The sequence below is a fragment of the Protopterus annectens genome, chromosome 10.part0, assembly GCF_019279795.1.
Source record: "Protopterus annectens isolate FY-2018-M chromosome 10.part0, PAN1.0, whole genome shotgun sequence".
NCBI lineage: Eukaryota > Metazoa > Chordata > Ceratodontiformes > Protopteridae > Protopterus > Protopterus annectens.
Window position 1 is genome coordinate 67,331,879 of NC_056744.1, and position 18,409 is coordinate 67,350,287.

Sequence of the window (18,409 nt, forward strand, 5' to 3'; positions counted from 1 at the left end):
TAATGTAATGAGAACATCATCTGCGAAGAGTTGGATTTTAGATGTGATCTCAGAATTTATGTTAAATCCTTCTATATCTTTGGTCATTCTTATGGCATTAGCCCACAGTTCCATTATTAAAGTAAATAACAAAGGGGAAAGAGGGCAACCTTGTTTTGTTCCTTTTAATATTGGGATATTTTGAGATATATAAGTACTTATTTTGATATATGCCTGGGTGCCCCTGTATAAATACATTACTAAGTTTATAAAGTTATCAGAGAAATTTAAACATTTAAGTAATATAAACAGATAATCCCAATTCACTGACTCAAATGCTGAATTTAAATCTAAACTTATTAGAATTAGGTAATTTTTTCTCCTATTTGAGTAATCTATTAATGAAACTATTCTTTTAATATTATCAAATGTATTCCTATTTATTATGAAACCTGTTTTATCATTGTCAATCAGGTTTGGGAGAAGATTCTTCAGTCTGTCTGCGTATATATTCGTAAACATTTTGTAATCCACATTCAGTAGAGAGATGGGTCTATATGAGGAACATTTTGTCATATCTTTGTTTGGTTTTATTATAGGTGCTATAAATGTGTACTTCCAAGATGGGGGGCATATAGCATCAGTCTGAGTTTTTAAAAAGACATTTTGTAATAATGTAAGAGCTTTTTTGGGCATGATTTTATAACGTTCTGGTATAATTCCGTCATTTCCTGGGGCTTTATTTAATTTAAGTTGAATGAATGCCTGTGTAAGAAATATTCTTGTCTATTAATCCTGCTTGTTGTTTATTAAGATATTTTTTGTGTATTTAGTTATCAATTCTTTCATATTATCTTTTGGATCCATAGAAACTACATTTTGATTGATTTGGTGGAAATGTTTCCTGTACTCTTCTAATATGTCTTTTACATTATGTACTCTTCTCTTCTTCTTTGTAGAGTTTGTCTTTTTGGCTTTTCCCAGTTAGTGGTCGCCACAGTGAAACTCTGGTCCGCTAATGATTGGCAGTAGATATTTATGGTGCCGAGTTGCCAGCCCAACGCCCAACCTTCAGCAAAGGCACGCCCATTCATGCATGTCTTTCGGAGGCCACTCGACCACAGGGAGGACATGCAGACTCCACACAGAAGGCACTCCAGCCGATAATCGAACAGGAGAACCTCTTGCTGTGAGGCAACAATGCTACCACTGTATCACCGTGGCTTTGATTATGTTTACTGAGTCTAACAGTTTTATTTTTAAGTCTATTTAAATATTTAGGATTATTGGAAAAAGCAAGGAACTTGTGTTTTTCTAGGCTTATCATAGTTTTGCGACTAAAGATTTCTAAATATTTGTTATTTAGTGTATTCATTTTCTCGTTGATGTCACTATTTATGTATTTACCATTTTGGTTAAGTTTAAGGTTATCTAATTTATTCTGTATTAGATTTAGCTCTTTATCCCAGGATTTTCTTTTGTTCTTATACCAATTGATTATTTTCCCATAAAGATATGTTTTAAGGGTGTCCCAGACATATATCACTGATGTATCAAATATGGAATTTATTTCTATAAAATTATGTATTTCATTTATTATAAATTCTTTAAAATCTTCTAATTTAGTAATGTATGCAGGTATTCTCCTAAACAGTACATTGAATGATGACTTAACATTCAGTTCAAAAGTTATGGAATTATGATCAGATAATGGGCAAGACATTATTATAGAGTTAATAATATCATTAGTTAGTTGATTAGAAATAAGGACACTATCTATTTTAGAGTAGAAACTGTGTCTATTCAAGAAGACTGAAAAGGGTAATGATTTTGGGTCTGCTTGATTGTTTATATCATTAAGGTGAAACAAATTCATAAAGTCTTTTAAATGTTTGGCCAGTGATGAAATCTTTCTTTTGTTTTTAATACTAGATTCATTTTCATTCAAGATACAATTAAAGTCTCCTGCCATTATAATATTTCCTTTTGTGAAAAGAATAATTTGATTTAGATGTTGTTTGACAGTATCTATTTCTATACCTGGTATCCAGTAGATGTTAACCAAGGTAAAGATTTTTGTATTTATTTCCACTACAACCATGCACAACATGCCTTTATCATCTTGAAATGTGTTTATTATTTTAGGAATAGGTAATGATTTGCTCCATAAAATGGCTACACCTCTTTTCTTCTGTGAGTGTTCAGAGCTTGATATAACCATAAACTTATTTGTATCTACTTTGGATATGTCATTTTTCAAAAGATGTGTTGCCTGTAGTAAGATTATATTAGATCTGTGTAAATTTAGGCATCTAAATAGGTCTCCTCTTTTACATGGGTTATTTAAACCATTATTGTTAATAGATATACCTCTTAGCAGAGCCATTTTGATTTTTTAACATTTTTAATGTGTTTCATTTTAGTTTGAGTTCTTTTTGTTATTTTATTACTCGTGTTAAATTTCCCTTTGTTATGTACTAGTATATGTCTTTTATTTATGTGTGGGTTTACTTCAAACAAAATAAATAAGTTAAATCTTTCTACAATTAAAGCCTTGTGTATAATACAAATAATGTCTGTCTTGAAAAGGTGTTTTTTACAAGTAAAAATTATTTGTACAACCTTAAATACCAACCCCCGCACCCAGCCTAGAGTTATAAACTCCTAAGTTAAGTAGCATCAGCCACTCAACTTCACCACCAATCAATAGCAGCAGGGTATCAACCCCACCCAGTATTTATATTTAGTGGTTACTTCTCAATTAACATTTGTTAACTAACTTTTAATTAAACTTATGTGTTAATATCTGACACATCAACTTATATACTTATCTTGAAAATTAATAGTTAATGATTAATACGTGCACAAGATTTAAAACTTATTGACGTCATTAGTATCATATTTATCGGATACAAATCTTTCTTTTATAGAATAGTTCTTTAAATTATATTCTTAACCATTTCTTATGTACATTTTTGGTTTAGTGTTAAAACCATAAGGAATCCGTATTCATTTTAACCTCATAACTGATGTTAGTAGCATAACTTCAAAGTAATAAGCATTACTAACTCTGTACAAAAATACTTCAGTATCAACAACTTTCCAGTATTAATCATATATTAATAACAAATATAAAAGTTGACAGTGTGATACAATTCAACAAGATTAACAAACACAACAAATAAGTAAACACATTGTTGTTTTAGCACTCTCTCATTGTATTCGATCTGTTACTCAATTTGCATTTTCCTACTTATTGTCTAGTGTCAGACAAACAATTTCAATATTTTTTTTATTAAATCAATAAATAAATATGTTAGCCATATTATCCAACTGACAAAAAAATGATGGTTAGCTTTGACACCCTTCCCATCATCTTCAACACCATGCTATTTGCATTTGTGCATAATGTTTATATAAATGCCCATTGCATCTGACTGTTTTTGTTACTGTCAATAATTGTATTATTATATACTATAGTCACATCTTTCAAATGCAATCTATGTATTTGAATAAGACTTGAAAGACACCAATAATTAAAACCTCTATAACCATTAACTCTGTACTAATGTATATATTTTTTTTGTCTCAACTGGCGCATCATCACCTGACAGGAAATTAAAGATGTTCAGTATGAATGTCTAGCATGAACTAGGTATATTTTCCATTGAATTCTGTGTTAGATATTACTAATGAGCTAATATAATACAATATAAGCACTTTGCATCAAATAGAACTATCATTACATTCATTAACTGTATTGTCATATATATAGCATATTATGTAAAGAAAACAACAATCATAACAGTTAACTAACTTCAACAATATCACAAAATGATTCCATTCAAAGGATTAGAACCATATTACCAAAGACATTAACAATAACTAATGATTTGGTAAAATATCAAAAGAGATTTCAACCTGTTTAAGTTATATAGGTAAATCTGAACAGTATGCCTAAACCACACATTAAGCATTTCATTTTTTATGACTATAAATCAATATGTAATCAAAATTCTAATCAGTATATGATATATACCATAAAACCTCGTCACCCTTTCTATCATTGTTTAAAAGAAATGCATTTCATACACTAACATCTGTTTTACTATATACTTTAACTTTTAGGTTTATAAACAAAAATCCTCTTATTTCACTCAAAAACAGAAGCAAAATACTTTTGTTTTAAAATTTATATGATTTGGATTGTTTTCCAAACTTTAAGCGCACTATTTTTATGGTTTCTTCTATTTCTTCTTCTGTGGCCGTTTTCCTTCCTGAATCTGTGCACCCAGCGTCCTCTCGTCATAATTATGTGACACTGAAGGTCAAAGTTCACTTTGTTGCTGCAAGCTTAACTCAGTGAGTCAATGGAGTATGCAGGATGATTACTTAGATTGCGATTGTGCTTCTCGAGCCCGTGGGGACCCAGAATTGTCTCTTTGTATTGTTTAAGCAGGAAAAGTGCAACAAACTTTTGCAGCTTTCAACTGCTTTTCTAATGATATATGCACGAGCCACATAATATGTTTCACAGACAGCCTTTACATTAATGGCAAGGCTGAGAATACACATTTTAAGCATATAATGTTAGTGCCAACAGAGCCAGTATATTAAACCCAAAAACAGTATAAATCTCATAAATAACTTCTTAATGTCATTAACACAAGCACTAATGTTAGAATAAATAAATATACATATATTTGACCATTTTTTATACTTATATTAATATCAGTATATTTATATTAGGTTATAGAAGGGCTTATAATAATGCATAATATTTAGTGATGAAGTCATTAAAAGAGAGAAGAAAAAGATATATTTAATATATAACATAAGTGGCCTTCGGGTATGAGTTCATTTTCTTGGATATTCAACTCTGAGACATTCTTGTCAAAACTCTCCTGGGAACATTTCATCTTATCAATAAGATCCAGAATGAGTTTCTCCAAGGGCAACAATCAAAATATCTTATTCAGAAAGGAAATACAAACTTTGATATCAAATATGCAGGACTTGACAACCAAAATAGACAAAACTGACTCTAAAATTGACAACTTCAAAGCTAACTCCTTTGGTTTACATTAAAGCAGTGGTCATAAATTGCATTATACATATGAGAGGCAATTCATCTTTAAGTATAGATGGTTAACTGTGCATGTTATTTGTTTTTCAGTCTCTTTTGTTTGTCAACAGTTTTCTAAGATGTATCTGATGCCATTCTTTTCAGAGAAACACTTGCCCATTCCATTTCATCTATTTTGTCTAAAATATTATTTTGTTTATGTATGCCAAGGCAAATTCTAAGTCTTCAAATACTTTAGGACCTTCTGGTAGAAATATCTTTAGTTTTAGCAGGAAACAGGAGATACATTTTAATTTGAGCTTTCTTTAGTTCTTTTACTAAAAGTAGAAATATTTTTCTTTTGGCTATGACCATTGAGGAATAGTCATTATCAAATCTGATAACAGCTTCATTAACTTTAATAGGTGCTTTTGTCCATGCAGTATTAAGTACCATCTCTTTATCATGCGTCAAACGAAATCTGACAATTACTGATCTAGGAGTTTTTTTATTTACATTTGGATAGAGACCTATGGGCTCTTTCTGTGCTGAAAGATAAGGCTTCTGGCAAGTCTAGTATTTTAGGTAACCAAGAAGATAAAAATCTTACCATATTATTGCCTTCGATGTTTTCAGGCAGTCCAAAGATCTAAAATTATTCCTTCAAGCCCTATTCTCTAGGTCATCAAGTTTATTTTGCAGTAAAATATTTTGTTTAAGCAGGAATTCAATGTTGTTTTCTCCCTCCTGAATTCTGTTATCCATGGCATTTAATGATTCCTCTATTCCATTTATTTGTGTTTTTTGTTGTTGTAGATCTTCGTGTAATAAGTCTATTTGTTTAGAGCATTTTTTTTTTGAAGTTGTCAATTTTAGAGTCAGTTTTGTCTATTTTGGTTGTCAAGTCCTGCATATTTGACATCAAAGTTTGTATTTCCTTTCTGAACAAGATATCTTGATTGTTGCCCTTGGAGAAACTCATTCTGGATCTTATTGATAAGATGAAATGTTCCCAGGAGAGTTTTGACAAGAAAATTTGTCTAAATCAAATTTTTTTTATATTATCCTAGATTTAGTATCCAAAAACTATTTATGTAAAAATATTTTTTCTAGGATAACTTATAAATTATTGTTCCTGTCATAAAAAGTAAAACAAGGTGGAGCTGATAAATCTGCTGCTATCTGGTGCTCATCTTGGCCATGCCCCCCAAGTGCGCCATTCTTGACCAATTCCGATGCTTGTAGATCCATATCATTTTCTCTCACTCTCCTAACTCTTCTTTCAGTCTGCCCCAGCTCAGCACTATCTATTCTTACCTTTATCTTTATATTCTTATTCTTTTGCATTCTAAATCACCATGTGGCCTGATCACTGCTGGCTAATGATGCCTTTACCTGGATATCCATGACCCCATTCTTCCTTACCATAGCTGCATCCAGAATTCTGTTGTTTCTACTTAGGTCCTGTATAGACTGGATGAACTCCTTATGATACAAGGCATCAATAATCAATTCCCAGCTCTTCTCAAACCTGTAGATAGGAATCTCACTGTCTGCTCCTAGCAGATACAGATCCCTCAAGAGTATTATTTTCACCCTCATACTTCACTCATTAACTCCAGCCTCCATTCCATTATTCTCATCCTTCAGTGTGTCTTGGGAGATGATGCACATCAGCAGCGATATACCAGCACTCCTTCTTTCTCAGTCTTAACTGCCAAGGCTATTACCACAGCTCCTGTTGTGTGTGTGTGTGTGTGTGTGTGTGTGTGTGTGTGTGTGTGTGTGTGTGTGTGTGTGTGTGTCTGTGCATGTGTGTCTCTCTGTGTGTTTGTGTGTGTCTGTGTGTGTGTGTATGTGTGTGTGTGTGTGTGTGTGTGTGTGTGTGTGTGTGTGTGTGCGCATGTGTGTCTCTCTGTGTGTCTGTGTGTGTGTGTGTGTGTGTGTGTGTGTGTGTGTGTGTGTGTGTGTGTGTGTGTGTGTCTGTATGTGTGTGTGTGTCTGTATGTGTGTGTCTGTATGTGTGTGTCTGTGTGTGTGTGTGTCTGTGTGTGCTTGTGTGTGTGTTTGTGTGTGTCTGTATGTGTGTGTGTGCGTGTGCTTGTGTGTGTGTGTTTGTGCATGTGTCTGTGCCATGTATTCTTTGTGCAGTGGTATTCCTCCTCATTTTTGACTTCATAAATGATGACTTCATTTGTGTAAATTGCTAGTCTGACTCCACCTCGGGTCTGTATTACGTAATCAAAAATTAAGTTAGTCGAACCGGATTTAATAGCGAAGGTTACTTCATCGAGTTGTTGATAGTGAGATCACCGTACAGTGAAGATTGGAAAATCCACCCTTTCCTCACTGTAGTGCAATCTTGGAGTTGGTATATTTAATTAGTGGGGGGTGTGGGGGGCACAACCCCAACACAAGACCGAGTTCGATTATGTGACTTTCGATATAAAATCTGGTTTGACTAACTTAAATTTCGATCATGGAATATAGACCTCTCCACCTCTCCCTTCTTGTCATACTAGAACATCTACCTGGGCACTCCTTTTCCTCATGGGATCTTGTGTCAGTGAAACCAGACATGTCTATCCTTCCCTCAGCCTCATCCCTCCATCACTGTCTGTGGCTGTCATACCTTCCTATCAGAATACTTGCAATACTTTGCAATACTATCCAGCTATGTGCTGAAACACCTCTTTTTTTTTCTGTACTACCCTTTGCATCTATTTCTACCTCTGACCAATGACTGAATATTTATTCTCTCTACTGCTTCAGTGACATCCCTTTTAATCTGAATCTAAAGGTAAAGTCATTGAGATGCAAGTTTCCAGCACAGCTTGAAGCATAGTTGCCTCTTCTGTGGTTAGATGGAGCTTTTCTCCAGCATAGAATTGGTTTATCTGCCAGGTCTCCAAGCCTTTCTAACTTGTCATTTGCCACAATCGATCATTATACACCCTAATGCTGTCTGTCTTCTGTGTGCTAGATACTGGTAAGGTAATATATGAGAAAATAACTGTTGTCCCTCTCCCAACATCTCTTTGGTATATCCCATGACCTCCTTGCTACCATCTTAACAGTCTCCTTAGACAGGTAATTGGTGTCCACACCTTCCCCTTGGTGGCTTCCTTGGATATTTCATCATGTAGAGGTTGGGGGTTGGCATAGTAGTTAAGGCGTTTATGTCACAGACAGAAAGTACAGAGTTTGATTCTAGCCTTTGAAGGAAAATTGGCTAGGCTTGAAATGGCCTACAAGGACAGCTAGCATAGTACTTGTCTATGAACCTATGTCTTAATAACTTTGTGCTCTGAGGCCAGTTTCAGCGTAATCAGTTATTTCCTTTCCTTTACTAAGATGCTTCATTTCTTTAGTGACTAAGTATCCAGTCACCAAAAACATCCTCTGTCTTCACACTACTTCTCATCTCCTTTACTTCTTGCCCCAAGATACTACCTCTTCTGTCTGCTGCATTACTCCTTCCACTTCTATCTTTCTAGTTCTCTCTGTAATAGTTCCCTCCTTCTCTCTCATTCCTTTACTCTCCCTTCTTTACTGTGTCTCTTTAACCCTCTTTCTCTCTATGTTGGCTGATTGTCCCTTTAGGTACCAGCTCTTGCCTGTCACCTTAGGTTCTATTACCCAGTCATCACTGATCACTGCTATCTGCACATGTACTTCCACTTTGGCTTTTTTCTCCGTGTCCTTCCTTTCATGGTTATGCCTCACGCATTCTTCCTTACTCCGTGCCACCCATGACCTGTAGTCTTATGAGGACCTCTGCCCATTTTTCACTTATTCCCCATTCCGTTTACTGGACTATATTACCTCCTGACCTTCAGCCTCACTTTGTCTTTTCTCCCCTAAGTTGCAAATCTTCTACCATCTTCCATGAAACTTGTGCATTATTCTGTATAGTCTGCATTGTCTGCCATTCCAATTGGTCCCTGAGTCAAATAATTGTCCCATGTCCCATGCATCTTATAAATGTCTCACCAAACTCTTCTAGTCCAGTTTGCATTGTTCTTTTGATGTTGCTGCATTCATGGAGTCCTCACATTTTCTTTGTAGTTTTACCATTACTATTATTTTTATTACACTTTACATAGACAAATATATATAATTTTCTTGCACCGTTCTATACATTTCTTTAACAAATTTTAACATTAAACTGATAATCTAAAGTCAAGCAAGTGACAGGTTTTCCTGAGAAAGTAAACTTGAGCACTGTCTGTCATAGAATAGACTGCTGTGGAGGAAAAGCATATTTTTGGATTATATTGCTCACATTGTTTTCTTGCTTGATTATTGTGTGCATTTTATTGTGCAATATGTTGTTTCATTTTGTTGAATAATAAAAGCTCTGAATAGATGATAAAAAAATCTTATCTTTTCAGGAACAAGAAAAGGTAAACTTCCTGTGAACTGTGGGAGGAGCTAAATACTAGCATTTTTATTTAAGGGGATAATAAAATATTTCAGTATTTTCCTAAAGAGACTGATTTTAATAGCTTCTGCCATAGAACGTAGGTTCATAGGTTCATAGCTTGGTACCAAGCTATCCCTTGGTGTTGGCCTGTACTTTGGAGAAGTAGATGCCAAACAAGAGCGGTCCCAGGACTGAACCCTGTGGTACTCCACTTGTCACTTGTCTGGAGCTGGATTTGGAGTCGGCTACTTTTACAGTATGGGTTCTGTCAATAAGCCAGTTTGAGACCCATCGGGTGACGTAGGGATTAATGCCCAGCAGCTTAGTAAGTTTATCTATGATTCCAGAGTGGGGGATGGTGTTGAAAGCCTTGGCCAGGTCCAGGTAGGCTGTGTGGACCATCTTACCCTCGTCCACGGCTCTGGAGAATGATTCGAAGAAGTCATTCAGGATGAGGATACAAGATTGGCCCTTCACGAAACCAAACTGGGTGGGGTCCAGTGTTTGAAGGTTGCCAATGTCTTTGTTTATAAGCTCCATGATATGATGTGGGAGGAGCTACACACATTGCTATTTGGGAAAAGCAGTTGTTTCATTTTTCTCAAGTTGTGTATTTTTATTCTACTACATTATTTTCCTTGAATATTAAAAGTTCTCATTACATGGGAAAAATCTTGCTTTTCTTAGTTAGTCATACAAACCAGAAAAGGTTGTTTAATTGTGAAATGTGGGAGGAGCTACACATAGTATTTTGATTTAGGAGAATAAAATAATTTCCAACATTTTCCTGACATAGCTGAGTTGATGATCAGCCTCTGCCAGGGAATATGCCACTGTATGAGTAAAAGCAATATTTTTGGTTTGCATTCATCAAATTGTTTTCTTGTGTGAGTGTAGTGTATATTTATTACAGAAGCGATAAGAACGTTTCTGCCTCTTTATGACACATAGGATCTAAAAGAGGTCAATATTTGTGAACTGTGGGAGATTTTAGGCACTAGTATTTTTACATAAGAGGAATATAACATATCTGAATATTTTTCTAAGAAAGCTGAATTGAGCAGACTCGCTCATAATAAAAGCTATGGTGTGTACAGTTTTTCTTCCCTTCCTGCCATGCTCTTATCTCAACGATTCTGCATCTGTCCACTCCATCTGTTAATTTGATTACAGTTCTTATGGTGGGTCAACCTTATCCCATTTTCCACAGAGATGGGTTTTCCTTGAGAAATAACCTTTTTTATGCCTAGTGTTGTTTCCAAGTTTAGTTTAAGCCAAACTGCCCATCCGTGTGTGCTTCCCCGAACACCAAATGAGGGAGAAAGGATATTTCATACCTTGGATGCTCACAGACAACTCAGGTACTATCTTGACACAACAAAATCTTTCAGAACTTCCAATCAGTTGCTCTTTTCTTGTGAAGGAAAGGAAAAGGGACAACCTGTGTCAAAGCAGATTATCTCCAAATGGCTCTCACTGGCTATTATCTTTATCATTCCCACCACAGCAAAACTATTCCAGATAGGGGCAAGGCACATTCTTCCAGGGCCTTGTCTTCATCTATGGCTTTTTGGAAAGGAATGGATTCTAAAAATATTTTAGAAGCATCCTTGGTCTTCTGTGCATCCTTGTACAAAGTACTAGAAGCTCGATTCCTTCTCTAGGTCACTGCAGCAGTGACCAATATAAAACACATAATACAGCTGTGTATGTGAACTTATCATAACCGTAGATGCTTGAATGATAACTGCTGCAGTAGCTGCTCCCTCTGTTCACCACACTTGTTTTTTATGGTGTTTTTTATGTCAGGGTCAGCAGAGGAGTGAACTAACAAAGCCAAGTAAATTTAATCCCCTGGGTAATAATGTAGTAGCAATTTATGAAAAGATCTGTGAGACTGATATTAGGGAAGAATTTAGGAAGGTAAGAAAGGGGAGAAAGGAGGGGGATTCGAATATGACTGTGGAAGAAGAACAACTGCTGTTTGAGTTGGCCCGTGACAAAGACATTCGTATTATAAAGCCCGATAAGGGTAACGGTGTGATGTTAATGGACAGGAATGACTGCATAGATATTATGGCCTTAATGTTGTTGAAAAACACTTATACTGAAGTCAGTTTAAACGAAATTCGCATATCATACCGCAGTCTGGATTTGATGCTTGATGACATGCTATATAAGGGCCAGATAAATGAATCCATTTATGGTTATTTGAGAAACGATAACCCCATGATTAGTAATATTTTTGGTATACCAAAAATATATAAGGGGTTAAATAATGTGAAATTCAGGCCAATAGTAGATGGTAAACGTAGTAAGACCTGTTTTATAAGTAGGTTTTTAGACCATCATTTACAGAAGGGTCTGGCAGTTTTTTCTTACATCACTAAGGACTCCTGGCACTTTTTAGAAAAACTAACTAGGATTGAGGTTACTGACACCACCATACTTGTTACGGTGGATGTGTGCAATTTATTTTCCACAATACCTCATTGGGAAGGTTTAAACTGGTTAGAACATCAATTAATAAAGACCAATTTATATGACCAGGGCCAGATAAATGTTTTCCTTTTGTTAATGGAAGCAGTGTTATTTAACAATTTCCTGTATTTCAAAGGACATTACTACAGACAATTGACAGGGGTAGCTATGGGGCCAGCATGTGGCCCCATATGTGCTAACTAAGTAATGTCATATTGGGAAAAGGAGTTTGTTCTTATTGGCCACTAGGGGTCATTTCCATAACTCCTTCATCTTCCTCTCTTAAAACCCTGTTGCCTCGTGGTTTGGGCATCTTTTCAGGCTTGTTGGCTGTTGGTGAAGCACCCTCCAAGAGGAAAAAACGCTGAGAGAAGAAGGGAGCCACTTTTGAGATTTTAAGTATTTTTTCTCTGTTTATTTGCTAAGTTTTTCTGCATTGCTGCCTAGCTTGAGCATTTTCTGGCTTGTTAAACTTGATTTCTGTATTAGTAGCTGTATTTAGAGCACAACCAAAAGCTGTTTGCTGAAATTCCTGTTTGCACTTAATTTTAAATCGTAATTATCTTAAAACTTGCATATTTTCTGTCCTTGACCTAGCACTCTTGTGTGGGGTCATTTACTGCACTGTTATAACTTGATATTACTTGTGAACCTCTGCTATCTCTGTAAAAAAACAAAAACAAAAAAAATCTTGCTTTTTTCCCACTTTTATGAGAGTTAAAAAAGTTCAGTTACAGGCTTGCTGTTCCTGAACTGTTTGAAAGTTTCTGTGAGGCCATTTTTGCTTGGGCTGGAGGAGGGTCTCTCTGTTGATCAGTGGCAGTGACTAACATTGAGCAGCTTCCCTGCCCCCCGTAGAGGTGGTTACTGACTTGAAATTGTAGTTTTACTGGCCACTAGGGATCATTTCCATAACTCCTTCATCTTCCTCTCTTAAAACCCAGTTGCCTCGTAGTTTGGGCGTCTTTTCAGGCTTGTTGGCTGTTGGTGAAGCACCCACCAAGAGGAAAAAACGCTGAGAGAAGAAGGGAGCCACTTTTGAGATTTTAAGTATTTTTTCTCTGTTTATTTGCTAAGTTTTTCTGCATAGCTGCCTAGCTTGAGCATTTTCTGGCTTGTTAAACTTGATTTCTGTATTAGTAGCTGTATTTAGAGCACAACCAAAAGCTGTTTGCTGAAATTCCTGTTTGCACTTAATTTTAAATCGTTTTTTTCTTAAAACTTGCATATTTTCTGTCCTTGACCTAGCACTCTTGTGTGGGGTCATTTACTGCACTGTTATAACTTGATATTACTTGTGAACCTCTGCTATCTCTGTAAAAAACAAAAACAAAAAAAAAAATCTTGCTTTTTTCCCACTTTTAAAAAAGTTCAGTTACAGGCTTGTTGTTCCTGAACTGTTTGAAAGTTTCTGTGAGGCCATTTTTGCTTGGGCTGGAGGAGGGTCTCTGTTGATCAGTGGCAGTGACTAACATTGAGCAGCTTCCCTGCCCCCCGTAGAGGTGGTTACTGACTTGAAACTGTAGTTTTATTTTCCCTTTTAGGTCTATTCCTGCTTCTTTCCAGCCCCTGCTATCAAGCACGCTTTAACGTGCTTTAGCGCGATTTAGCGCGGAGTTGCCACTAGAGCAGCATCGGGCAGCGGCGGTTAAACAAGGTTAAACTCTTTCTGGCTCCAGAAAGTCTGTTCTTCAATTTTTCCCTTAGAACTGCTCTGTTAGGAACCTAAACAGTTTACACCTACACTAAAATGTGCAGCACTTGTTCCAAATAGCTTTTTCTTCTCAAAAAGCTCAGCACTTGTCTTATAAGCATATCCCTTGTCTTATAAGCATTCTCTTTGCAGGTCAAGCACTCCTATATTATACAAATCTCTCACTAGCAAACCCCCCCAGGAGTGCCCACTTCCCTGCTAAGCCCACTACTTTTCTGTCTAATACCAACTCATAATTCTTTCTAGCATGTCGAAGGGTCAGATGCTGGCGTCCTCTCCTACCCAGTTGGTGAATCTGGGAATTCTGAGACAATGTTACAATTGTCTCATGTACACGGACAACCCTCTCCTCCTCCCACGTAACACTAACACTTGTGAGAGATGCAGCTATTTAGCCAGACTGGAGGCTGAGCTCTCTCAACTCAGGACTGGCAAGACCCGGCAGGAGGAGAAGGCAACTACACACACCACAATACCAGTCTCACATAACTCAACCACACCACTGAATCAAACACATAAACACACTAAGACATATTCGGAGGCTCTGAGTAAAAATTTACCTAAACAGCAGAGGCCTCCAAAGCAGACACCCAAGCAACTGCAAACTCAATACACCACACAAACAACACATAAACAACAAAATCAGTGTGCAAAGCAGTCACTGCCCTTAAGGCCAAATACAACACCAAACATACTTGTCATAGGTGACTCCATAGTCAGACACACTGGCGTCCGCTCACCAGACTGAGTAAGGAGAAGGTCACAGTAAGCTGCCTGTTGGGCGCTAGAATCCGCCACATAACACAAGCACTCAGGTCTCTCAACAGCAGGTACAAGTACGACTCAGTCATTGTCCACGCTGGTGTCAACGACCTGAGATGTACCTCCTTGGACTACATGAAAAGAGACATTGAGGAGCTCTCTGATTATGTAGCCCAGGCAGGTATGACCCTGACCTTGAGCAGTATCCTACCTTCACCTAGAATGATGCCACAATACAGTGATAAGATGATCAGCTTTAATAATTGGCTTAAATTCTGGTGTCATTCAAAGGGGATCCAATGTCTGTCTGCCTGGGATGACATGCTGGACAAGCCACGCTTCGCAAGGGACAGCTTGCACCTGTCACCCCTAGGCTTCCGGATATTGGCAAAGGCTCTTGCCACCCCATAGTGCCTTTTTAGGCAAGGCTCAAATTCTAAACCTACCACCCTAGAACACAAAAAGTAAAAACTAAGGGTAATGCTGCTCAATGACAGAAGTCTCAATCTCAAGATGCATGCACTCGAGGCCCTTCTCAGTATGGAGAACATCGATGTCTGTGCTGTGACAGAAACCTGGTTCAAGGCTCCTGAGAGCACCCCAGCACTAGCAGGTTTCACCTCATATCATGCGTTCGGCCCCAAAATCCGGACAACACCAAGAAAGGAGGGTGTCCATATTCATAAAGGACACCCACACCTCAAGGTTGGTGGCAACGCACGATGCATCGGAGACCATCCAGGTGCAATTAACCATAGGCAAGACTGCTCTGCAATTTGTAGCATGTTACAGGCCACCCTCTCAAACTCAGGAACCTCACATGGCCTTCCTGAAAACAATGGAGGGGATAAATGTATCTCCAAACACCATCATACTAGGTGACTTCAACTACCCTAATATAGACTGGGAACACTACTCAAGCCCAAACACTCTAGCCCAAAGGTTCCTGGAGTTCATAAACTCAAATGCCATGGAACAACTAGTCACCATCCCCACAAGAGGAGAAAACATATTTGATCTCATCATCACGAACATGGGATCAAAATGTTCAACACTGGAAGTATACCCCTCACTGGTGAGATCAGATCATAAACTAATCTCGCTGGAGGTCCTCATCCCGCCCCACCTGAAATAAAAAAGACCACAGTGAAAAACTTCTCAAAAGCCGACTTCACACTTCTAAAAACTAATGTGGTCTCCTTTAAGGCCCCTGAGCCAGTGGTAAACATTACTCAAACCACTGAATCACTTACAAATGCCTTCTACCAGCACCTACAGGACTGCATGGATCAGGCAATCCCAAACAAAACTAAGACTCTTTGTACCAAAGGCAAGCGTCCAGTCTGGTGGATCCCAGCCATAAACAAGCTCTACAACAAAAGGAGGAAGCTACTACAAGATAGAGCAAAATCCTTGAAAGGTAAGACACCTTTGATCATTATAAGTAAAAAACTAAGAGCTCTCATAAAGTCATCCAAGGCAAATTTTGAGAGAAAAATCGCCAAGGACTCAAAAGACAATCATAAGGCCTTCTTTAGCTATGTTAGAAACCTAGGAGGAAACTCCCAGATATGCTCAGAATTAGTTCAAAATGATGTGAAGATTACTGAACCTACACACATTGCCAACATACTGGCTGACAGGTTCAGTGCAAACTTCTCCCCCCCCCCCAAAAGGAGAGATATCTATACCAGAGGATTGTAGCCCCCCAAACATCTCCAACACCCAGGTGAGAGCTGCTCTCTCCAAAGCAAAAAACACAGCATCCATGGGACCGGATGGTGTCCCCGGCTGTGTGCTCCATGAACTCAATGAGGAATTAAACCCGCAGTTAGGACAGCTGTTTAATCTTAGCCTCACCTCAGGATACGTACCCAAGGAGTGGCGCACGGCGACCGTGGTCCCACTTCACAAGGGCGGTGCCTCCACCGACCCTGGAAATTACCATCCCATTAGCTTGACAAGCCTTATCTGCAAAGCCATGGAGAGGATCATAATGGAACTCATAAATAAAGACATAGGGAACTTGCAGACTTTGGATCCAACCCAGTTTGGCTTTGTCAAAGGCAGATCATGCCTTTTAAACTTGGTTGACTTTTCGAGACAGTCACCAAGGCCATTGATGAGGGAAAGGCAGTCCATACAGCCTACCTTGACCTGGCAAAGGCCTTCGACACAATACCCCACTCAGGTATCATCGAAAAACTCATCAGCTTGAATGTAAACCCATACATCACAAGATGGGTTGCAAACTGGCTAAGTGACAGAACCCACAGGGTCAGAGTTGCTGGAGCCATGTCAGACTCAAAGCCTGTCACAAGTGGTGTCCCACAGGGATCAGTCCTGGGTCCACTCTTGTTCGGCATCTACTTTTCTGAAGTACAAGCAAACACAGGAGGGTTATGGCTGACAAAGTTTGCAGATGACTGCAAACTGGGCCATAGTCGAAAACACATCTGACACAGATATCCTTCAGAAGGGCCTCACAGAAACGGATAACTGGTGCCAGAGCCATGGCCTAAAGTTAAATGCCAAGAAATGCATTGTCATACCCTTCGGGAAAAACAAGGTTACCCCTAGCTACCATATAGGTGGCAATCCACTAAGCACAGAAGAAGTCATCAGGGATCTGGGGACCCAGGTTGACAGTAGCCTTTCGTTTGACACTCATGTTGCTAAAGTAGTTAGGAAAACCTTCTACATTGCCCACCTGATCATGAAGGGATTCACATCTAGATCAAGGGAGGTCATCGTCCGCCTGTACTCATCACTCATTAGACCTATGATTGAGTACAATGCCCCATTCGGAATGTATCTGACCCGACACCTGCAGCAGCTGGAAAGGCCCCAAAAGTTCCTCACCAAAAGGATAAAGGGTCTCAAAAATATGTCTTATGCTGCCCGACTGAAAGAACTCCAGCTCTATTCAGTCTCATACCGCTTGCTCAGAGGAGACCTGTGCCTGACATATAAGGCCATGTCAAACCCTGATTTGATGAAAATGCTTCACCTCAAAAAATCTAGATCCCTCAGAACCACAAGGGCGGGAGACTTAAACCTTGACACGGTTATTAATAGAACATGCTGGAGGGACAGATTCATCACCCAGAGACTCCCTATGCTGTGGAACAAAATCCCGGTACATGTGAGGCAGAGCACCTCGCTGGCCTTGTTCAAGAGGAATCTTGACCAATGGATGGGGGATCGCAGATATACCCCAGGGATTACTTCAGTGTCACTGCTTGACAGAGGCACAGCAAAATAATAGGCATAGTTTTTTTCAAACTAAAGGGGTGGCGAAAGCCAAATAACTATGGGCTAGGCTTATAAATGCCCTTGGGCAGATAGCCTAGTACGAACCTATGAACCTATGAACCTATAAGTGTATTTGGTTCATATGTCAAACACTACACACGTTTTTTGGATGATATATTTATTGTCGGGGAAGGTGGGGAAGATATGTTAAATGAGTTTTTTGAGTACATCAATCAAGCAGTTAGATTTTTAGCCTTCACCCATGAGCATAGTGGGGACATGATTTCCTACTTGGATGTTAATTTAAAAATTAACAAAAATACAATAAGATTGACCTCTGGTGTATATTTAGAAAGTCAACTTTTTCTAACTCCTATTTAGATTATAGAAGTTGGCACTCCCACCATCAAAAAAGATCTATTATTAAGGGACAGATGGTGAGGGCGGCCAGAATGGTTGGTGATAACCAGGACTTTCTAAATGAAGTGGAATTCATTAAGGGGATGTTTATCAAAATAGGGTATCCCTTAGAGAAGTGTGTGGCTATTAAAGAAGAAATTATAAGGAAGAGAAATGATGGCCTATATAGGGACATTCTTAATGGGACCCCCAAGAGATGCGAGTGAAGACATATTAAAAAATAACAGGCAACAGCAAGATAATTTTCAATCTAGGTTGATTTTTGTTGCTACATTTAACCAGGATGCGGATTGGGTTACCCAAGTGG